Source organism: Papio anubis, chromosome 12 (genome assembly GCF_008728515.1).
Source record: "Papio anubis isolate 15944 chromosome 12, Panubis1.0, whole genome shotgun sequence".
NCBI lineage: Eukaryota > Metazoa > Chordata > Mammalia > Primates > Cercopithecidae > Papio > Papio anubis.
The window spans coordinates 100,262,295-100,287,018 of record NC_044987.1 but is presented as its reverse complement, the minus strand read 5'-3'; the positions used below and the strand labels follow the sequence as shown (position 1 = coordinate 100,287,018).

General features: G+C 35.0%; 1 protein-coding gene and 1 non-coding gene across 12 annotated transcripts in view; both read left to right on the top strand.

The window, feature by feature from the left end:
• LRRC4C (leucine rich repeat containing 4C) overlaps positions 1–24,724 on the top strand; it is a 1,317,608-nt gene that overhangs the window by 336,435 nt on the left and 956,449 nt on the right. The gene's annotated exons all lie outside the window — the stretch shown is intronic.
• Positions 4,844–4,949, top strand: LOC116269843. The gene has a single exon (XR_004177662.1). It is a non-coding gene; the product is annotated as a U6 spliceosomal RNA (small nuclear RNA).

Sequence of the window (24,724 nt, the reverse complement as noted above, 5' to 3'; positions counted from 1 at the left end):
AACATCCCCAAATCCCAGTGGGTTAAAGATAAAGGATTATTTCTTGTTCACAATGCATGTCTGTCTTGTTATGAGCCTCTACTCCATGTGGTCTTCACTCTGAAATACTAGCTGATAAAAGTTCCATCATTCAATAACAGCACTATTGCAATATAACAATGCTTATGTTGAATAGAGCACTGAAGACTCAAGCACAACAATTAAATACTCTGGCCCCAAAATAACATAGGAAACTTCTGTTCAACTTCATGACCTAGAAATAGTCTCAAGGCCACATATTATAGACATGTGGAGGTATATTATTTTTCATTGTATAGATATAGAGAAAAAATATATTTTGGTGAATAATAATATCTACTACACTATGTAATAATATTAATTTCCTCACATCATCTTATGCCCATTTCAGAGTACCAAAAGCAAAAACAAAGAAAAAAGAAAAGAAAATCAAACTAAGACTTTACTTTAACTATGAAATATAACATAATACATCCGTATTCTTTTGTTTGGCTGTGTCAAATAGATTTCTTCAGCAGGTGGGCATTAAAAAGAAGGAGGAAGAAGAGGAAAAGAAGTTAGGAGTTTGAATTAGGTCTTAATACTTGAGGATGAACATTCACTATTCGACACTAAAATTAAAAAGAAAATCTCTACTCTTTTTCACAAAGAAAATTTATTCAGATGAGCTTTGCTGACCTGGCAGTATATATGATTTATAAAGAAACTTGAATATAAATATAAGAATTATTAGCAAAGTGTGGTACATGCAATTAAAATGTATACAGAAAAAAATACTATCTCAAAGACAAAGTTTAATTGAAATTTTGTATTTACTCAATGCTTTAATTTCAAAGTTCAAAGTGTATTAGATGCAATGCAAAATACTATATTGGATTTACCTTATATAGAAGTTATCTATTGTTGCATGACAAACTGTCCCACAACATAGTGACTTAGTTTATTTCTCATAATTCTGTAGGTTGGATTGACTTTTATTGCTAGTGTCGCCTTGACTTTCTCATGGAATTGCATTCATCTGGAGGCTCAGTTGAGGCTCATGTTCTACAGTGGTCTTGCTCGCATAATAGGTACCTCAGCTGGATTGCCCAGAAAGGCTGTCTCTCCACATGTTCCTTCATCTCTGGCTTCTTCACCCAGTAGAAGCTGCATTTCGAAGTATCAAGCCTCAATGTATCAGCGCTTATAAAATTTCTGCTTGTTTTATATTTGTTGACGCCCTAGGGGCCAAAGTAAGTCATATGCCTAAGGCCAGAATCAGTGTGGGAAGGGCTACCTAATTGCTTAAATACTAGGAAGTGTGGTTCTTTCGGAGTTAGTACTATAGCAATCTGCTACTGACCACCTTCTGTGTCCATTGAGTCCTTTCTCTTCAGCATGCAAAATAATTTAACTTCCTTGCAAGACCCCACATGTCCCATCCAAACATGTCACCAAACGTGATGTCTAAAGCCTTGTAATTTGCTTTAGGTCCAGATGTGAATGAGGATCCCTACTGCAACCCGTGTTGATCAAGAGACTAGTGAACTACAAAAAGGTTTTACTAGGTACCACCTTAAATCTTACTTAGGTCTTACAAGAAGTTTTACAATCTTATTTTCCAATTAATCTTTATCCTGAAGCTATTTTTTGATTTTTTTAAAAAAATTAGAAGGGTAGAAATACTAAAAACATGACAATTTTTTAATATTTTATTTTATTTTAATTTCTGGGATACATGTGCAGGGCATGCAGGTTTGTTAAATGTGTGCCATGGTGGTTTGCTGCACCTATCAACCCATCACCTAGGTATTAAGCCCTGCATGCATTAGCCATTTTAAAAATTACAAATTAAGTAGTACTTGGTTATTTTATTAATTTCTCTACATTCTACTTTCAATTGAGTGCATTTTCTTTAAAGTCTACTGTTTATTTTTATACCTGCCCCTTACATAGCTCAGAAAAGGCAAATAACATTTTCAATGTTATTTGAAATCTCCATATCCATATATAAAAATTCATTTGGCATGTTTTCTATTATTCAAGTTACTGTATGTAATGGTCTTTTCAATTATTTTATAATCGTCCTTTCTTTCGGTTTTCAATAGTAGTTTTCGTAGTTAACTTCCCACTTCAACTAAGAATATCCTTCCTGTGGGTTGAACTGTGCCCTCATACAATATCATGTCTACCACATTCTGCTGGTCTAAAGCAACTCATGAAGGCATACTGTGGATGAACAAAATCTACCTTGATGAGCAAAAATGCAAAATACAGTTGGGTAGATAAACAGACTACCTTGATGAGTGAAACTGCAAAATAAAATGGCTTTTTTTCCCAATCTACCACAGTTTTGTTATATGATAATAATAATAATGCAAAAATATGTTTGAAAATCACTTGCTTGTCAATAAAAAGCATACAAATTTAATTTGTTAATGATATATAATAATAATACTTAGTGTTGTTTCAGACAAAAATAGGCATATTCTTATGCCAGAAACTAAAGTTAGAAAATCTCATTACTAATGAGTTTATTGATTACCACCTGGTTTTATTAAATGAAGGAATTTTTTGGAGAATGTGAATTTTTTGAGGATTGCCTTATGTCTCTAAATGTTAAATATTTTTATATCATGATTCAACATGGGCTTTTGTCAATAATTTTATAGAGATAATCATCAGAAAATATATCTGGTCTTTCTGATTGTCACTTCAGATTCTAATGGCCATGTCTGGAGACAGATGGCCTTGCTTACTCTCCAGATAGACCTTTGTTAATTTTGACTACTCTGGAGCAATTCTGGATGGGGCTATATAATAGTTGTTTTCCCTGTGTCCTTGAGGATCATTTGCAAATACCCTGATGTTTCAAACATTCTGGCTGAAAACATATATACAGTAGCCTCTCACTCTCAAACTGATGACTGGTGTCCATAGAAGTATTATCTTCTCATATCCCTGATGGGGTTGGGTATCCCAGCCCTAGGATTCTGACTCTTTAGCCTCTGTAATTCTTTGATTATTATTTTATTTTATTTTTTTTTTTTTTTGAGACGGAGTCTCACGCTGTCGCCCAGGCTGGAGTGCAGTGGCCGGATCTCAGCTCACTGCAAGCTCCGCCTCCCGGGTTCACGCCATTCTCCGGCCTCAGCCTCCCGAGTAGCTGGGACTACAGACGCTGCCACCTCGCCCGGCTATTTTTTGTATTTCTTAGTAGAGACGGGGTTTCACCGTGTTAGCCAGGATGGTCTCGATCTCCTGACCTCGTGATCCGCCCATCTCGGCCTCCCAAAGTGCTGGGATTACAGGCTTGAGCCACCGCGCCCGGCCTGATTATTATTTTAAAGTCATCATATATCAATTTCCAAATGGATGTAATTTCAATCCATGACATTGATACAAATGTATAGATGTCTTCCAACTTTTATTTCCCATATTCTGGAAAATTGTCAGCTGAGTGAAAGAAATAATAAATAGAGGAAACATTTTTTTTTTGGATTTTAACATAGAAATGACATTTTTACCCATAAAATAATCACTTCTAAAATAGAATAATTACCATTCATGTTAATGACTGTCTCTGTTTATAGATAGAAAATTAAGTTTTTAAAAAGCATTTTAAAAGAAGCAGTGTAGAATCTGAGAGCAGAAGAGCTTGCTATATAGGAATTTTTACTCTAGTCCTGTATGCTTGGTTTGGCTAAGTTTATAGTGAATTACCAAGTGCTGTAGAATGAAGAAAAGACAGTTCCCTAGCCCACTGGCACTGCTGAATGGAACATTCATTACAGAATTCTTGGACTTATAGAACCTGGCTTATATTTTCTACTGAAAAGTACTTGGGATATGATAGAAGTTTGGATTGGTGGCAGAAGATGGGGTTTTAATCATGGCGTTCACTTACGAGACATGTGGATATTGAATTACAGTATGCCTGATGCCTCAGTTTCTTCATTTCTAAATTGATGCTAATAATACCTAACTTCTCTATCTGGTATGGGTAGAACATAAAATAGCATGTGTTCAAGCACTCTGTGAACTTAAAGAATTGTAACTTACCATTTTTGATGTTTCTTATCATTATTATCTTGAATTCTTCTAAGGATAACATTTTATTCACCGAAGAAACCAGCGGGTTGTTTCTATATGAAACTGTGCAGAACCCAGGCATTTAGGCTTCAAAAATCAATTGCCTAAGTATAGGAGAGAAAAGACATGCTGTGGCAATAACTCACTGAAATAATGTTATGGGGCAATGAGTTGATCTCAAACTTAATGTGAGTACACAATGTGAAGTGACTGCAAGACTCTGGCGTGATTAGGAAGAACAGAGTTTAGGTAGGAAGTTGTAGTCTTATTCTTCTCTGCATTGATTAAACCACACACCCAGAATATTGAGTGCAATTGTCAGCATAATATTTCAAAGAATTAGAGGAAATCCAGAGTAATTCCAGGGTGAGATTTGTGAAAGGCTTAGAAATCATATCACCTGAGAAAAATTTGAGTGAACTCAGAGAAGCTGAGAAAGAATGAGTAAATTTATCCTGTATTCTTCTGAGGACAAAGCTAGAACCAATGGTAGAATTTATTTTAAAAAATTATAGCTCAGAATAGAGAAAGCATTTTTAAAATCCAGAATTGCCTGAAGGCAAGACATGATGACTCACTGAGCAAGGAATTTACCCTCCTTGGAGGTGCTTCAAGAGAGGCTGCCTGACCTCCCTCACCACACTTACATAGGATGGGAATTTCCAATTGTGTTGGAGGTTTTATTGGATGATCTCAAGTTCTTCCAACAATTCACTGTACATACTCAAGACTGCTATAAAATATTTAGTATAGTGCTCCCTTAGGCTGAACACATACTAAAGTTGGAATAATACAGAGAAGATTAGCATGACCCCCATACAAGGATGACACACAAATTTTTTAAGCATCAATATATATGTATATAAAATAAATAAAATAAAATTATAAAATAAATTATTTAGTATACCAAAAGCCTCATTTTCTGAAATCCATGAAATCCTGATTTTATGAGATGTTTCATTAAGAATATAGTCTACCTATAAGATACTTTTGGGGTACTCCACCTGTTATAGTTCATCTAGAGTATGACGGTACACATCGTTAGACTGGAAACTCTGAATTCTAACAATAAAGATACCTGAAAAATATGTTTGGCTCAATTTTTTCTTAACTTATTTGATCATGCAATATTTATCTATATTTCTATCGATTTATTTTTACATATAATCTCTATTACTAACCTGTGTAATGATTGGCACAAGAAATCATCTGGGCATATTAAAAGTTATGATTTTAAAAATAAGTGATCCAGATCTCTTCTAATTTATAAGATATATATTATCAGTTGAAAATGTCAAAGTTTTACTTATTTTCAAATATGAGGCAGTTTTCAGAATGCAACACAATTTGATCTAGCTTCCTAGGATAGTGGAGGAGTTATGATAAAACTGAGCGCCTAACATATCAAACCTTCCAGCATCATTCCAGCTATTAGTAATGAGTATCAAAAAACTTGAGGGTATACTTGTTTGCCGACAGAACTAACAGAATGTGGCTGGGTTCAATCAATATGTTTTACCCTATTGTATTTTGAAGAGTTAAACTGTTACTTGACCAAAGGCTGAAATCCTAGATGTGTCTACAGAGTTCAGCAGTATTTTCCTGATATCTCAGCTAGCTATTTCTCTTCAACGTATATCCATTTGGTTCAAGGTTTTTTTACATATATTTTTGCTTTTGCATTTCTCCAGCCTCCCAGCAGTGTTTCCTATGAGTAAGGAGATGTTTATTATATATACCACCAATTTGACTTTATTCTACATTTTTCTTTATTTATCCCAGCTTAGGATCATGTCATTCCCCTACCATTTGTGTGAATTTTTCTAGGTAAGGTTTTGTTTTTTTTTTTTCCCCTCCCCTGCTAATGATGGCAACACCTCTACATTTAGTTCTCAGGCTGACTTTCCTGGAATTGGTTGTTTAGAACTGGAAATTATTGATCTGCCTAGGCTTGATCTGTGCTCCCTTTATCTGAGCTGACAATATTTGCTCTATGATTCAGCTAACATCTCCTTTCCTCAGGGTCATCCCTTTTATTTTATCCTCTAGCATGTGGACAGTCCTCCTATGGCAATGTGTTCTGACCCCCTCCTGTGATCTGATCCTGACAGGGCCAGAGAAAATGTTCAGGTTAATGAAGAGCCTCATTATAAACACACATCCACTTGCTCTTGTGTTGACTCACATTAAATTCTCCATGTGATTATATTCTGGGTTGAATTATCTAACATTTAACGATGTACTAGGCGTTGAATAGTATAGTAAATGCTTCTGCTTAGTAGGAAAGGGAAGGCGTTGGAAATAATTTAAAAGAAGTATTACAAGGGAAAAGTACATAAAGATGTATTGCAAATTTATCATAAAGCCTGAATGAAATAAAGTAGCTATTTTCAGAATTCAGAATGGGAACATTAATGTCAAGTATGTATTGCTTATCAAGCGTACTCCTTATCAGTGTGAGGGAGTTTCACAATATATAAAAGTTATAGCTTTGCTAAACTGTAAATACAATAAGATCAAAGGCTGACTTTTAAATGACCAATATATCCTATAATGTCATGGTTTTTGTAAGAAATAGGTGGTACTCCAAAAAGGGGTATTTGAAAGAAGTTTGAATAAAAAGGATCTTTATGAGGAAATCTTGGTTAAAAGAAACCAACAGAGGATGGCAAAGCACCTTTAGGTTAGTTTATTAGTTTGTTTTTACACTACTATAAATACTTACCTGAGACTGGGTAATTTATAAAGAAAAAAGGTTTAACTGACTCATAGTTCCACAGGCTTAACGGGAAGCATGACTGGGAGGCCTCAGGAAACTTACAATCATGACAGCAGGCAAAGGGGAAGCAAGCACGTCTTACCGTGGCAGAGTAGAAGAAAGAGAGAGCAAAGGGGGAAGTGGAACACACACTTACACCATCAGATTTCATGATAACTCACTCACTGTCAGTAGGGCAGCATGGGAGAAATCTGCCCCCATGATCCAATCACCTCCCACCAGGTCCCTCCTCCAACATTGGTAATTACAATTCAACATGAGATTTGGGTAGGGACACAGAGCCAAACCATATCACTTAGCAAGAGGAGGAAGATTTTATTATCCTTAGATCTGAAAGGGGAAAGGCAATGAGTAGCTACAAGAACTCACTGAGAGCTGTAGCTTTAGAAAAGACTAGGTAGCCTGTTAGAAGCTGCAGCCTTCATGAAGTAATATAGCCACTGTCAAACAGTAGTCCAACAGTGAGGAGCACAAGAAATAAGCACTTTGCTTGCTTTCTCCCCAACCTCCAGTCCTCCATTAGTGCCTCCCCTGGCCACACTCAACTAGAATATAGGGAGCAATGAAATCCATATAAATCCATATATAGTGATCTGCCATCTGAAGCATAGAATGGGATGGAGAATGGTAGGGAGTGAACATGAAAGAACAAACAAAAAAGTACCCTCCACAATAACCAATACAGAATACTATGCCTGGAACTCAGTAGATATTTGTTGAATGGACAGATGGTTTTTTGGCAGGTTGGATGAATGAAAAGAAAACTTGAATTTACTTATTTCATTTATAGTAAAAAAAATTTGTGGTTTTTTTTCTGGCTGTTCAGTCGCTGGACTCCTTTGCTTGAGGAATTTGTCATTTTCTGAGTTTTAGTATATGGTAGGCCTCTTCCTTCAGTTATGAAAGCTTTAAGGCCAGATCTCTGCTACAAATTGTCTGTTATAAGGTAGCTAGGCAGATACGGTGCTTTAGACTGAGACCAAATCAGAAGGGAAGATTTTAGCATTGATTCTAGTTTTGACAACAGTTTTTTCTCCTTTAAAACTCTCAGAAAGAATGACACTACTTTCTTTTTGAAGGTAAAAGTTTCTGTGTAATCCTATACTAGTCAATTTTTAATAGCAAAAACTGAAAGTTCAGTGTTGCAAAATTCAAACTAATGTCCTCAGCTAATGTATACATACATAATTATTTATTTAAATAGTTGGAATCTGTTAAGCATAAATGTATCTAACCTAAGTGAAACCAACTCTACTTTTCAAGAGAGAGCAAACATGAAAGCCATCACAGGAAACACATGTTTCACAATCCTGAAAGTCATGAGACTGCCTGTTAGCAAACATAAGGTTTTAGTTCATTGCACTCTTCTAACTTTCATCGGCAAAGTCCCTTAACCTTCAACTTATAATTCGAGATAGTGGCCAAATCTCTTCAAACTTTGGAAAGAATCATTAGTGACATGACGTTTGAGGGATTCTCCAACAGGCTATAAAACAGAACAGCAAAATTGTTCTGTCAACTAAGTGGTTTAGGCAAATTGACTTCCCTAATGGGATTACCTTTGCATTAATTAAATCATTCCAATGTCTTGCTCAAGTACTGCAAGCTCTCCTTTGTGTTTTCTTCCAGAAATAATTTAATCTACCACAGAGTGACTTCTCCACTCACTAGCTGTGTGACCTTAGGGAAGTTACTCAATCTCTTTGCATCTCATTTTTTTCTCTCTCAAAAACTGAGATGATTGCAGTAGCTATCTCGCATACTAGAAAATGAAAATTAAAATAATTTAAAATATACTGTGTACTTAAAACAGTGCCCGAACATATAAAGATTGTTTGGAAAATGTTAGCTAAAGAGATACATGAACATCATCAGCAAACGACAACAAAAAAGTACAGTGGAATAATACAGAAAATCAAGAGGGAAGGCAAAGAAAGCCATGGATGATAATGAATTGTTAAAGCATGGTACTCTTTACACCTCTCTTGAGTTAATCACCTATAGTATTGCTTACAAAAATTTACAATGTTTTTTAAATGTAAACAAATAAAAAGAAATAAGCAGAGAAAAAAGTACATGGGGGGAGCACAACTATTTTTTGGAAAAAAAAAGGTGAGAAGCCAGGCGTGGTGACTTACGCCTGTAACCCCAGCACTTTGGGAGGCTGAGGCGGGTGGATCATGAGGTCAGGAGATCGAGACCATCCTGGATGACACAGTGAGACCCCATCTCTACTAAAAATACAAAAAATTAGCCGGGCGTGGTGGCCAGTGCCTGTAGTCCCAGTTGCTCTGGAGGCTGAGGCAGGAGAATGGCGTGAACCCGGGAGGCGGAGCTTGCAGTGAGCGGAGATCATGCCACTCCTCTCCAGCCTGGGTGACAGAGCAAGAAGACTCTGTCTCCAAAAAAAAAAAAAAAAAAAAAAAAAAAAAAAAAAAAAAAAAAAAGATGAGAAAAGGATTTATTTTGGAATGCTTCATAAATAGGACACTCTATGATGTAATGAAAAATGCCCTTGATGGTGATCCTTATAATGAGTGATAAGTTCCACAGGGCTGTTCATTGTCAAAACTCAAACTAGGTCAATGGCATCTCAATGAAATTTGCTTTACTAAAAGGACAACCTCTTGCCATACAAAAGGAAGAGGTTCTGGATGTGGAAGACACAGAAGAATTGAGGGTGGGGAGACTGATTTGCCTTTTCAGAGAAGAGAGAGAAGCCACTCAATGACTGGTGGAAATGGAATTTACCGATTGAGAAATGAATGAATTGATTATCATAATGGGAAATTTAGGGTTGAGAGAGAGCCATCAAATGTGGAGAAAGGAATGGACAGTGACCAAACCTAAGTAAAAAACAATTTTGTTCTGAGCTTTGGGCTTGGGTAAGAAAAGAGCAAGACCCAAATTCTGCTCTGCTGTCTTTGATTCTAGTTCCCACCTCCCTGCTTTCAACTTCAGGCTGAGGGGCTTTTTAATGCTTAGAGTTCAATCTGCAGCATATTGGATGTCTGACAACTTTTGGGGGCTGTGAAAGCTGTCAAAATAAATTGCCCTCATAATGTAAGAGGGAAGCCAAGCTCCACATCCCTCTGGATGCCGCAAATGTGCATACTCAGCTAGAAAAAACAGCATTGTGCTTCAGCAGCCTACTGGATATATTGGTCAAGGGTGAATTTCCAAGGACATCCCTTTGAAATTGCTATACAATTCTTTAGGTTTGGCGAGTAAGTCAGTTTCATTTTCCTGGGGCAATGCATTTGTAATGTATACATTGATATTTGATAAAGGAATGACCATTGAAGGGGTAGCAAGTTTTAGAATTATTGCCTAAACTTTCTTCCTTACCTCAGGTCAGTCACCTTTAACACTTAAATGCCGACCTTTAGCACAGAAGAGTTTAACTGTTATCAATATCTTTCACCATTTAAATAGGTTTTATGGTGCATGGAGTATTTAACTCTCCACTTTAATTTTAAATTCTTGCACTCTGATCATAAGTGTAAAATAAGCTAATGTGAATTTTTCTGGAATTACTAATAATGAGTTTTCTTCTCATTTTTGAAATGGTCCTATTGGACCATTTTGTTCATTTTTTCTATTATAACATTGGAGGGTAGGGGCAAAACACCAGGTTTATGCCTTTTACTGATTTAATAATGTCACAACACCATATCCTACAACCTGAGAATGACTTAGACTTTTTATTCTATCAAATGTTTTCCTTAGAAAATGCAATATCCCATTAAATGAAGTTTAAAAATAATGATGACATCAGTGCTTAATTCCACCACTCATAAAACAATGCTCTTTTCCACATGCACTTTTTACATACACACATAAAATTGCATAGTTGCTATCATAGTTTATAGAATGACATTTGTATTAAACTATTTTAACTTAATTATATCATAAAATTACTTAGCAATTATCACTGATGTTTTAAATATCAGTGATCAGTATTTCATTATGTTGATAGTTAATATATATATATATTTTTAAATTTGTATCAGTAAACCACTCTAAAAGTGGATTTGGTGAGTGGCTATAAACAAAGCAATTTATTTAGTTCTCAATGCTGTGGTCAGCAATTTAAGCTCGGCTCATCTGGGCAGTTCTATTCTCAGCAGGGCTCTTTCATGTGTCAGCAATCAACTGCAGGTTGGGTAGATGGCTTTGCTTTGGGGAGTTGGCTTGTTTTCAGCTAAAGTAACAGGGGTCCCTGGGCCGCGAGTTTTTCATTCTCCAGCAGGCTAATCTGGGCTTGTTCACATGGTGGCTGCTAGTGTTCCAGTGTTCCTAGTACAAACTAGTGTTAGGCATTCGATTGGCCAAAGCAAAGCCTGATGCCAGTCCAGGTTCAGGAAGTGTGGAAGTACATTTCATTTCGTGATGGGAGAGTCACAATGCAAAGGGCATGGCCTATGGTGAGGTGGTGAGGATGTGTGGGGTAAAAATTTACAGACACTTTACAATATTAAATATTTCTATTGCAATTAACATTGCAGTGAACTTTATTGTACTTACAACTTTTGTTAATTTCTGCTGAATAATGTCAATAACTTAACCAAAATCATCGGGATAAATTCCTGGGAGTACAATTAGTAAATGATATGTTAAAATGTCATCATGATAACATCAAATTAATAGAGGGTTTTAAGAGTCATTTTTGACTCTTAAAGTGGTTTTGGCAACTCACTTTGTCTAACATCTCAGTCCTTCCACTCCCTTTCCATTTTGCTGTTTCTCCAAAATGACTGTAGTAAATACTATTGTTTTGGAAACTTAGTAAGTGCTCAATAATATTGGTTGTTATTATTACTGTTACTATATTTTGCTCTTTCAACCAGCCTTTCTGCAGCGGTACTACCTTCAATTGCTCTTTCTCTGTTCTAGGATCAGCCAATCATCACAGATCATTCATTTAAAATAGATTAATACATTGTTATTAAATATAAATATAAATTTCAGCTGTTTACTGTGTAATTGGGCTTTGTTAAATGCTATATATATTAACTAAATTATCCTGCAACCTATGAGCTAGGTATTTAATGATTCAATTTTATAGCTGAAAAACCTGAGGCTTCATAGCTTGTCCAAAGTCACACAGGATGCATATGGTGGAGCTGGGACTTGGATTATGTTTATTTGAAACCTGAGCTTATAGTCTTAAATGTTCTGTGTTAGTTTTTACTTTTGATGATACATATTCATATACATATCCATTTATATTTAACACAGTGACTAGACGCAGCAGAGTAGATGCTAAATAAATGGTAGCTTAAAGACACAAAAAGTAATACAGGTTAATTAATACTGTCACATACATATTTGAACATTGTTGGACTAGTCTCATGGTGGAAAGGGGAAGGTTAGAAGAGTCACAGAGGAGCTGGTCTCACCTTTGGAACAGGATGATCATAAAAGGGGTCAGACGAAACTTCTAAGAACCAAAACCTTGCCAGCTAGGAGGCAGGCAAATAGCATCAGTAATGCCTTGGATAAAATGAAAAAAGGCTACAATAACGAGATTGTGATTCAGGAACATAGCTCTGGTCACCAGTTGGGGGAGACTGACAAGGACAATGTTAATCCACAATCCTCAGAGACCCTGATTACCAGGCAGATCATTTAGAGAACTTAGAAATGAGAGTCAAAGTGGATCTCAGTTATTGGGCCTAAAACATTGAGGTATAAGATCCGTGTTTCATGAATTAAAGACAGAATATTAAAATAAACTTTATTGAAATCTGAAACTCACAAGTGTTTAAACTGGGTACACTATTATTTTTTCCCATCGCAAAATAACATAATCAAAATATTACGTTTTTAAGGCTTATTTAGACTATATTGCCTTCCTTCTTCAATATGTGTTTTAGCAGAAAAGAATGAATAGCAAAAGAAATTTTTGCCAGTATTTCTCTGTTTTGGTTGACTCCATTTTACTACTAAATAAAGAGCAAAATCACTAGAATGTCTGTGTCCAAAAAAAAAAAAAAAGATGGAGGGATATAAGGAACAGTGATCTAGTCAATCAAATTAATTAAGAGTTGACTGTAGTAATAGCTACTTAGCAAGCCATTTGTTCTTAAAATTCAAATTTTATGACTAAACCTCATGAATTTATAAATTAGCATATCAAAAGAAGGTCCTGCTTTTCATTTAGCTCTGAAAGTTTTAGTAACGTGATTACAATTTGTTCTTTAAGTCTTTCTGAAAAAGTTACTTAGCTTTAGAGAAATAAGCAAGATTTAACACATTGTTAATATTTATAACTTTTTTATTATAAAAATTTTCAAGCATATATCAGAGAGAAAATACTATAATAAACTCCTGTAAACATGTCACCTGCCTTCAACAGTTATGAAAAAAATGGCGAGTCTTGTTTCATCCCTGCCCTCATCTATTCCTCCTCCACTGTATTATTCTTAAAGCAAATCCCAGGCATAATTTCATCCACAAATACTTTTCTAAAATTACTTTTGAAATTTTGAAAAACTTATTTACTAGGCTATTGAAAATTTGTTATATCACGTCTGATTCAGTGGCATTATACATTACCTTGAATCATTTACTACTTTCTTTGATTTTTAGTTATGCAGCTGAACTAAGTTTTAAATGTATAAGCTGTTCAATACTCCTTGGTCAAGTGCTATAGTACTGTATTATATCCTTGTCATAAACAATGCAAAAACATTCTTATTGAATCAGCTTCAGTGAATTAATACTGTTTTATTGTACTTATTTTTAAAATTTAGAGATGTGTAAAAAAGGGAGATTATGAGGATGAAATGTTAACTGCTTTCTTTGGGGGAAAATGTTATTAAATTTTATCTAAATTGCTAATTCTTTCTAAAAGTTTTTTTTAACCTAAATGATAATGTCTTTTGAGATTGAGCAGTTATATACTTGAACTTGTCTTCAGGACATCCTTTGAAACAAATCTTAGATTAGGTATATATCAAGTAAAGTAGCTATGTATCAATAGACTGGCAAATACATAAGAGGAAAGGTTTTGTTCTCTTTCCGGAGAATTCTTGTTTGCTTCATAGCATCAGCTGTCTGGAATTCTAGAATTTACTTGTTTATTTATTAAATAAATAATAAATAATAGATTTTTTAGAAAATATTTAAAGCCATTGAAAATTATCTTGGAAATAGTTGATTTTATAGTATTCCAGAGCTGTCACAATGTAATACTGAAAACTGAAAGTTTTTATTTTGTTCATTACAATTTTTTGATCCTCAAATATAAGGTACTATATCAATAAATAATTGTTATCATATTTTCGAGAGTTCAGAAAAGACACATATACATTAGCAGTTTGTGAAGCTATATTTATACTGATAAACTTTAATAACAGTTTGATTACCTTAATAGAAAATGGGCTCTTTTAAACACTGATTATATTTAGTTTCAACTAGTATTTACATAATGCGTTCTCATGGTGCTTCTAGAATTTATGTATTTTGGAGATATTGCACATACCTTCTATTCTGTTAAAGAGATTGTTTTCTGCCACTTTATGTGTTTCCAACAGATAATCATGAAAGGATGTGTGCAGAAATGTTAAACAAAAACCCATAAAACAATGAGGTAGAAATCTTGGTGCAATGGTCAGAATCCAGCATGGGACAGATGATTAAAGGGAGAGTAGTCTCAAGAAAACTTGGTGCTGATTTCAGTGGGCCAAAGGCTTGGGGAAGAGGCTCAGATTGCTTGGTAGAGAAGAAGCGTACAGCCAAGGTATCCCAGTCTGCTGGACAAAATATTATTATATCTTCTTCACCCTCTAGCAATGAATCATTTCACCTTTAAACCTCCAACACATTTTAAAACATGCAAAAAATCTTATTTTTTGTGAATTGCTGAGTGACTTTCAGAAATTTGGTCTCTGCCTGTGCTATAGTTTAGACAAAGCCATTATCCCTCCAAACTGTGTGGTAATGACAGAACACATGCTGCTTAATGTAAACTCACAGCCCGGTGCTGGGCAGACATGATTAAGCTGTCATCTTCCCCAACAGCATCAGCAGGAGAAAAATAAAGAAGCAAAATCATCTTATTCATATTTATTAGGGGACTTTGCAGTGGGTCTGTGCCCTCATGCAATTGACATTTTTGCCGTGTTTATGGCTGATGAGCTGTGGATCAATTTAAATTAATCCTTTGCTAGCCTAGAAAAAAAATACTGACTTTTATAAGGTGGCATCACCCCCATGTCTCCTTCCTCTCTATGTCTTAGCAAATACACACATTCATTTATTCTGAAAGTTTAGCATGGTTAGATATTATTTGCAAAATTTAAAATATCGTAATATGGGTCAACCTATAGGCAAATAAAGCCTTCAGAAAATTTACTTGTTTAGTTTTTAATTTACTTGTTTAGGTTTTAGTTCTGTGTTTGTGTCCTTTAACCCAATATACACTAATTCCTGCATGCACAGTCATACACACAAACAAATGTATGTGTGCACACACACCTACTCATGCATGTTTTTTGCTGTCTTCATCATTTGTTTTTCTACTGCATTAGTGAAAATCAGAGCTTTCAATGAGGAAACTCATGATCTTGGGTATAATGAATGTGCTCTGACTCTCTTTTTATTTGGAATTGAAAAAAAAAAAATCTGTACCTATGCATTAATTCTTAGGTATAATCCTTGAATAAAACACTTTTCCAATATGTACATGTGATGGTGTGCAAAAGTCAGAAAGGAGAGTACATGATTGAAATTATAAAATGACAGTGGGGTTCCTATCAGTTCCAAGAAAAGCAGAAGTGCATTTGTTTATACGATTTTAAAGGAACAAGAAGAGGGCTTATTCTATGCCCATTGCCTTGATTCAAAGCCACTACTTCAACTCCCCTGACTCAATTTGGAATATAGTAAGACTGACAGAGAAAGAGATTAAAGATCTGTAACCTTCCTGCAAACAACCCCAGGCTGCCCTGCCCACCTAATAGACAGCATCTAAGACAGGGGAAGAACACATTCTCCTAGTTCATTCAATTCTGAGCTTTCCTATCTTGGACTGTCAAGGAGATGCCAGTTTCTGCCAAAGTGCCTGCTCTCCAGGAGATGCTGAGATTAGAAACTGGCCAGAAAGGCTTTACTTGTTTTTGTCATTGAGCAATCAGTGTCAGGATGTCAGTAACTTACCTCATTGGATGTAGAGGTGACATCTTGATACATTAGCTTGCCAAAGAGTTGGCAGGACCATGACAGCTTCTGGCTGTTGGCATCCTAGAGTCATTTACTTCCCAAACTGTTAATGCAGCAAATTAACCTTGTCTGATGAACTTCTGCTACATTTTCAAGGGTCATTGGATATAGACAGAGATAATAAGCAAAGTATTTCTAATACTTTTTACATCTTCTCTCACTCATCATCTCTTAACTTGCTTGTTGCCTAACCTCTTCTACTAGACCTTTCTATGAAAAAAAAATTTTGTCTAATCTCTGATAGAATAATACTGAATTTGGGTATATTTCTAGTATCTATGATAGGCAGAGCTTTTTTCTATAAGGTTAATCATGATGGACCATCTCCATGAGGATATTGATGAGCTAGTTGGTACCACCACCAGATATGTAAAATCTAGACAGGGAAAGGTTACTTTTACTTGTGCTTCTAAATTAAGGTTTTTGTCTATGTCACAGGTGCTCTGGAGCCACTGCAGATTCCCATGTTCCAATCACAGCAGAGCAACCTGTCTGTAATTTCATACTTCAAAGTGCTAAGAAGAAAAAATAGAGACCCTGGACTTTCATGTCTTTGCCTCCATTTTAACTACTGAGATAAAGGCATGCATCACCACCTTTTTTCCTGTCTTTGCCAAATACTGAAAAACAAATTGTATTTTCATAGAATAAATTAAAACCTGGAGGAGATTTAATAGTTTATCTAATATACTTAATCTACAGGAAACGGAAGTACAGAGTGGTGGTTATGAATTCAAAGGTATGTTCACAGAAAATAACATTGATTCCTGTCCCTGGGCCAGGAACACTGCTCCCTGTGTCTGCCTTTTGTATGTCACTGGGCTCTCACAACCACTTTATGAGACAGGTAATGATGAGCTTCATTACTTACAGCCTCAAAGAGGCAGACTCAAGAAGTTATAAAGAGTATGTAAGGGCTCTGGAAACAGCTTCCCTTTTCAAATTGTGACAATGTCTCTTACTAGTTGTGCAACTTTGGACAAGGCATAAATTCTCAACCCTTTAATTTCTTCAGTTAGAGAATACCAATAATAATAATGCCTTTCTCATCTATTAGTGGCTTACATGAGTTAAAACGCCAATCTATGAGTATAATGCCCAGCACAGTGCTTCTCCAATGTAGTCTCCAGTCCTTCAGCATCTGCATCACTGAGAACTTCCTAGAAATTCAAATTCTTGGGTTACAACTCAGACATATTGAATCAGAAATTCTGGGGGTGAACTTCATTAATATATGTGTTAATAAGATCTCCAGGTTATTTGGATGCTTGCTTACATCTTAGAACCACTGGAGTAGAACACAGAAATACTTTAAAAAGTGCTGAATTTGTAAAAAGTGCTCCTTAAAAAAAAAAAAAACCACGCCGGGCGGGATGGTTCGCGCCTGTAATCCCAGCACTTTGGGAGGCCGAGGCGGGTGGATCACGAGGTCAGGAGATCGAGACCATCCTGGCCAACACGGTGAAACTCCGTCTCTACTAAAAATACAAAAAAATAGCCGGGCGCGGTGGCAGGCGCCTGTAGTCCCAGCTACTTGGGAAACTGAGGCAGGAGAATGGCGTGAACCCGGGAGGCGGAGCTTGCAGTGAGCCGAGGTCACACCACTGCATTCCAGCCTGGGCAACAGAGCAAGACTCCATCTCAAAAAAAAAAAAACAAAAAAACAAAACCCAGTTGTGACTTTGTGAATTCAGTATTGAACCCTTCCCAATATTTGTATTGATATCACGTGACTGAAGAGTTAAAAAGAGATGAAATATTGACTTTCAACCCTATGAAAATATATCTTTGAAATGGGTTGATAAAACTTGCAAAAAGTAGCAATAAAAAGTTTTGAGCACAATATTATTCATATAGAAGACTGAAGGTACTCCTCACTACATGTGGAATAATTTAATTGCTTCATGCATGCCTGCGATGATAAACACTATTAACATTTAGCTTGACATCTAGGAGTACAGTTTAGAAGTCATTTCTAATATTTATTATCTCAATGATTTTGAATAAGTTATTTACATTCTCCTTGTCTTAGTTTACTCATTTTTAGGATGGGAATAATAAGAATATATAAATCCATCAAGATAATTAAATAATATGATTCATGTAAAGTGCAAATGGCTGGCTTTAAGTAAATATTAGCTAGTATTATTATTAAGCTTGTACTTTGCATTCTGTATTAAGTCATTAAATCATCTCAATAGCCACTCGTAGTAAATAATATTATGTCTTTATATCATTGATGGGAAATCTGAGGATCATAGAGATTAAAGAATAAGCCATAAGTCACCCAGTTATGTACTAGAGACAGGATTGAATCCAGAAAATCTAATTCCAAATCTACTTACTTAACTACAGATAAGCAGAATAGTTGTAGATATTTCTGACTTCCCATGGAGCAATAAAATAGTGGGTTGAGGAAAAACCTCAGGAAGATAAACTGTGAGGTATTAACCAGGATTTTCCCCATAAGAGGTTGATGTTGCATTTTGTCTTTGGTACACACTGTTGTAGAGGAAAAATTATAAAGATCATTATCTCAAGAAATGATCTTGAAGAAAAAGCAATACTATAAACAAGAAACCCAAACACTTTAAAGTTGAAGAAAGTATTCCCCTCCTTCCCTTTATACTCTTAAAGAGATTGATCAAAGGGGCCATTTTGAGCTGGGTCTAGGAGAACTTCAATGGGAAGAAATGGTGTTGTAGGATGGGTTTGATGAGCTGTCTGATTCCTTTCACAAAATTCCTTGGACTCAGTTTTAGAATCTTTAAAATGCAAATGTAAAACTAGATGATTAATAATTTATCTTCTAGTTCTATTACACACTTTTTAGATATTGTTTTTAATTATCAGCAAAAAGGGAACATATAAAAGAAAAGATATTTAGAGAGAGTAAAGAAGGAGACTTTCCAAAATTTAAAGGTTGTAATTTCATTGAATCTTAGCTCAAAGCCCCTGAGGGCTCTGGGGCCAAACAACGTAAGTTTTCTTCTAGTTTTATATCTAGCTTTGTTTCTGCTTCTGAATAAAGCCTTTACTGTCTTTCTATAACAGTATATATAAACTATCTCCATCATGACAATTTCTTCAAATTCATAATTATATCAACTGCTTTATTTGTGATTTGATAGGGTTGCTTTAAAAGACATAAACAGTGAAGGCATGAGGGCTCTCTTTTAGCAATTGAAATCTATCAGTAATTATCTTCCACTCTAAATTTCAATCTCACCATTCCTAACATAATCAATTTTCTCCAATTATATAGTAGAAAAGTACAGGGTAACTACATAACTAGAAGAACTTTATTTTTTTCTGCGATGGGAAAGGGATAAAGGGATAAAGATGGGAGAGAAAACACAAGGACATATATCAACTAGATCAGTTAAAAACATTAAGTAATTTCTACTACCAGAAACTAATACAATTTCCTATACAGAATGTAAAATGTCACATCAAAAAAAGTTAATATCAAAAAAGGACTTTGAGGGTCAGCTCCTGTGTGTAATGCTCACTAAGAATGCAAATATAATTTCAGGGCAAGTGCTCAATATAACATGAGAATAAACACTTCCTGATAGGCTTTAATGGGCAGGTTACAAGTGATTCTTATCAAGTAGAACAAATATTGTATCATTATATTATGTTCTAATTCCCCTAGTCTTTTTCCCTCTTCCCCACCCTTAGCCTTTAAGCTATGTAATAACCTTCAGAGCATACATGCAGGCAGATGGTGACACCCTCATTTTCACTTGTCATGTAGTATCTGCAGTACTTGCTTAAACTTTTCGTGATATATCCATTCTCTCATTTACAGTCTTACTATTATTTGTGCTTAAGATAAGGTTAGTAATACATTTTAATTTACAAACTAAGCTTCCCTATTTGATTATAATTCAAATTCTGTCTTTAAGACATATTAACTCACATAAAGATAGAGAGGCACTTATTTTTGTTCACTTTTCCCAGAGTCTATATTTTGTGGAACTTCAACCAAACCCATACCTACTATTTAAGAAAGACCCAGATCACAAATTCATTAGGATATCTACTTGTCAAATATATTATTCCCATTAATTTGTATATTATATGCAGCTGAAGGTAATAAAAAATGGCATCTTGATGAAACCAATAGTATTTTGCTAATTCTGAAAGCTTCACGTTTTGTTTAAATTACCAACCCTTGACAAATAGTCCCCATTCTAAAAGATTCTAATTATTTCCACTGGAAACATATATTTTAGAAGTGAAGTAAACCTTTCTTGTATGCTATCATGACCGAAATTATTATCTTGACTGACTTCCATAAAAATTAAGTGTTTTCTGAATTCGCAACTGTGGGAATGAATGTAGATGTGCTGATTTTGTCTAGCAACTCTTCATGCAATTAGTATCAGACATCAAACAAATACATTTTCTAATTCTTGGTAGGTTGTTGGCACATGGAAGTCGGTCAAGAGATGTGAATTTCGATATGATAACATACAAGAAAAGGTTTACTTCACTTCACAAATATATGTTTCAGTAATCAGTAGAAATCTTTAAATGAGGAACCGGGGATATTGAAACTTTTCGGGAAGCCAACAAACTATTGAACAATCAAGATATATACATTATTGCAACTTCGGCTACATACTCAATATACTGAAATTGTGAGAGATATTGAAATGAATATCTAATGGCTTTATTGATGTAGTCACCCCTAACCAAATGACAGGCAGCAAGGACTGATTCCACAGAAGCTTTCTGAAAAGTGAACAAAAAACAGAATGCCTTTTATGAGTTAATGTGTCTTAAGGAACAGAGATTTAATTATAATCAAATAAGGAAGCTTAGTTTAATAAGAGGTAAAATGTATTATAACCTTATCTTGAAAAGCACAATAATAATTAAAGACTTCAATGAAATGAGGAAAATGAATAATAAGAAAGACTTTGGCGTACTACCCGACACTACACGACACAAAGTGAAAACAATTTCATCTGCTGTATACCAATTGTGCAGCAATAAGGCTTTAAAAAATTGAGGAAAGGAAAAGACAGAAATTAGGCTTGTAATATAATGATACAATATTTGTTCTGCAAATAGATCACTTGTCGTGTTCTCATGTTATATTGAGCATTTGTAATATGTTTTGCATTCTTGGACCCAGTTTTGAGAGCATGGCTATATTTTATGGCTATATTTATAGCTATATTTTATATATTTTATGGCTATATTTATATTTTATATTTATAACAACTATGGCTATCTTCTCGGATGGACTCTCTATCACCCAGGCTGGAGTGCAGTGGTGCAATCTTGGCTCACTGCAACCTCCACCTCCCATGTTCAAGTGATTCTCCTGCCTCAGCCTTCTGAGTAGCTGGGAATATAGGTGCTGTCAACACACCTGGCTAATTTTTGTATTTTCAGTAGATACAGGGTTTCACCATGTTGGCCAGGCTGGTCTCAAACTCCCAACTTCAGGTAATCTGCCCCCTTCAGCCTCTCAAAGTGCTGGGATTACAGTCGTGAGCCACCATGCCCAGTCACTTTTTCATTTTTCATCCCATACAGGTAAACTTGTGTTTCTTAGTGACATAATAAGATCTTCTCATTTAAATAATCTTCAAATTAATTCAAATTAATTGGTTTGATATATTTTGTTACTCTCTTTCTTGTTGCTGCTTCATTTTTATTTTTATTCTTTGTTTCTATTTTAGAAATACAACATAAATACTCCTTAAAGGCCATAAATGACAGATATTTCACTTGCTAGGAAAAATTATATTTCAGGATATGTTATTATAGCTACATGTTTTATCAATTTGTATCTCTAAGACAGTGTGGTTTTACAGTTGGATAATAAAAAGATCAATAGCAAGACTGTTCAAGTGTTTGTATCATAAGCTACCAGTTAAGTAACTGCATTAGAAGGTGTTTATTAATACAGGCTGAACATCACAAATCAGAAAATCTAAAATCCAAATGCTCCAAAATTTAAAACTTTTTGAGTGCCAACATGGCACTCAAGGGAAATGCTCATTGAAGCATTTTGAATTTCAGGTTTTTGAACTTGGGGTTGCTCAACTGGTAAGTATCATGTACACATTCCAAAATTCAAAAAAAAAAAATTCAAAACCTAAAACACTTCTGGTCTCAAGCATTTAATTTTTTTTTAAAGATGGGGTTACACTCTCTCACTTAGGCTGGAGTACATGGTGCAATCAACAGCTCACTGCATCCTCAAACTCCTAGACTCAATGGATCCTCCTGCCCCATCCTCCCAAGTAGCTGGGACTACAGGAGAACACCACCATGCCTATTTTTCCTTTAATTTTTTTTTTTTTTGTAGAAGTAGGGTCTCGCCATCTTGGTCAGTCTGTTCTCAATCTCCTGGGCTCAACTGATCCTCTCACCTTCACCTCCCAAAGTTCTGGCTTTACAAGCATGAGTCGCTATACCCGGCCAACCATTTTGGATAAGGATACTCAATCCGTACTATTCTATACTGTAAGGATACTCAATCTGTACTATTCTCTGATGTATCAATTTAGAAATATGAGAAAGATCATGAAAAAGGAAACTCATGAGCCAAATAACTACTGAAAGCATAAGCGGTATGCCCTACATAATGAATGGGTCGTGGTGTGATACAGTGTGTAACAGCATAGACTTACGAATTATGTAGTCCTGGATATTACCTGTTACTTGTTAGGTGACACTGAGAAATTTTTTAACCTTCATAAGCCTCTGAGTTTTTTTTTTTCATAGATAAATTCTTAGAAGGCTTTGATGATCAAAGTAGAGAATGCATGTAAAATGCTAAGCACAGTGCCTCATGTCAAATAGACACTAAATAATACATCTAGCCATTAGCATAGTTAACCATCACAACTTTACTTGTACATTGCTGCCTCTGCTATACCCCATTTCTCACACTTTTCTACACACCCACACACAAATGCACACACAGATAATACAAGTCATGGAAAGAATATAATAAAGGTAAACTATTATAAAAGCAAAGAGAGAAAGTCCTGTACTAAGAACTCAGGGACCTAAGTTGATACTTCATTTGTGTCGCTGACTTATTACATTACATTGAATAAGAAACTTAACCTCTCCATTCCTGTTTGCATGCAGTTAAGATGATAACTTTGGGCTAAATGTGTTTTTTGATTGAATGGGTCAAGAACAAAAGGATGAAATGACACGTTACATCAGAGTAGGTACAAAAAAGGCAAGAGACTGCAATGATTCTTTTATTTAGTACTTGATAAAAAGAGAGATAAATATCTTGGTATTATTGTTACATCATGTTTAGAGAAGTCCTTTATTATTTTAGTATAATAAAATGCATATAATATATGCATTCCCCTTCCTTTATACAGTCCTCTGCATTATTGTTTGATGTTGGATAAACTGCTTCTGCAGAAGTCTCGTTCCATTGGGAAGCTGGTTCTCTGTAAATTTCCAACACAATCTCTCCAATTGTATATCGAAGTTGTAGTTTCTTATCAGTCTGGTGCCACTGCATTTACCCGGATAGCTCTTGTTTTTCCTTTCTTCATCATGCCAAATAAAGCTCTTGAGTATCAGTGCCTTCACTGTATCTAGTTCCTATTGCCTTTCTTGGACTTATCACATCTTATTGCATAGATTTTAATTCAATAAATATTTCTTGAAAAACCATCTGTGCTAATCACCGAAGAGAGACACAAAAATAAATGAGATGCACTACTTTGCTCTTGGAGAGCTTATAGTCTAAAGAGCAGACCTGAAGATAAACAGATATATTAATATAATAGAGTATATGGGTAGTGATGTATATATACGATGCAATAGGAGCTTTGAAGCAGGGCATGACTTTGATGTGCAGTAGAATTTTTTTGGATGGGATGATGCTTAGACTGCATTCAGAATAATGCATAGAAGTTTTTCAAGGAAAGATTTATGGGAAATATTTTCCAAGCAAGCTGATCATAAAGATTGAAGTTGAAAGGAACCATGGTGTGTAGAAAACCAAAACCAATATGTAGGGGAAAATTAAGAATAAGTTGGAGCAATGAAGATCAGATAATGTAGGGTGCTTAATTGTATTTCTTAATAATTTTATTGCAATATAATTTACATACAATAAAATCCACTCATTTTAAGTGTATGGTTCAATGATTTTTAGTAAATTTACAGAGTGATATGTCTATCGCCAATTTTTTTAAACATTTCATCACACCAAATAGGAACCTTTTACCCATTTGTAGTCACTGCCAATCCCTATCTCCAGCTCTAGGCAACCAATAGTCTGTTTTCTGTCTTTATAGATTCCCCATTTCTGGACATTTTGTATAAATGAAATATAATTTTTACACATAGCATAATGTTTTTGAGATATATTGATTTCATAACAGAAATCAGTACTTTATTCCTGACAAATATTATTCTGTTGTATGGATATATAATATTTTTATATGTTCAACAGTTTATCAATATTTTGATTGTTTCCACTTTTTAGCTATTATGAATACTGTTGCCCTGAACATTTATGTACCAGTCTTTGTGCGGACATATTTTCATTTCTTTCAAGTAAACACCTAGGAGCAGAATTGCTGGGTCATATGTTCATTCCACATTTAGCATTTTAAGAAA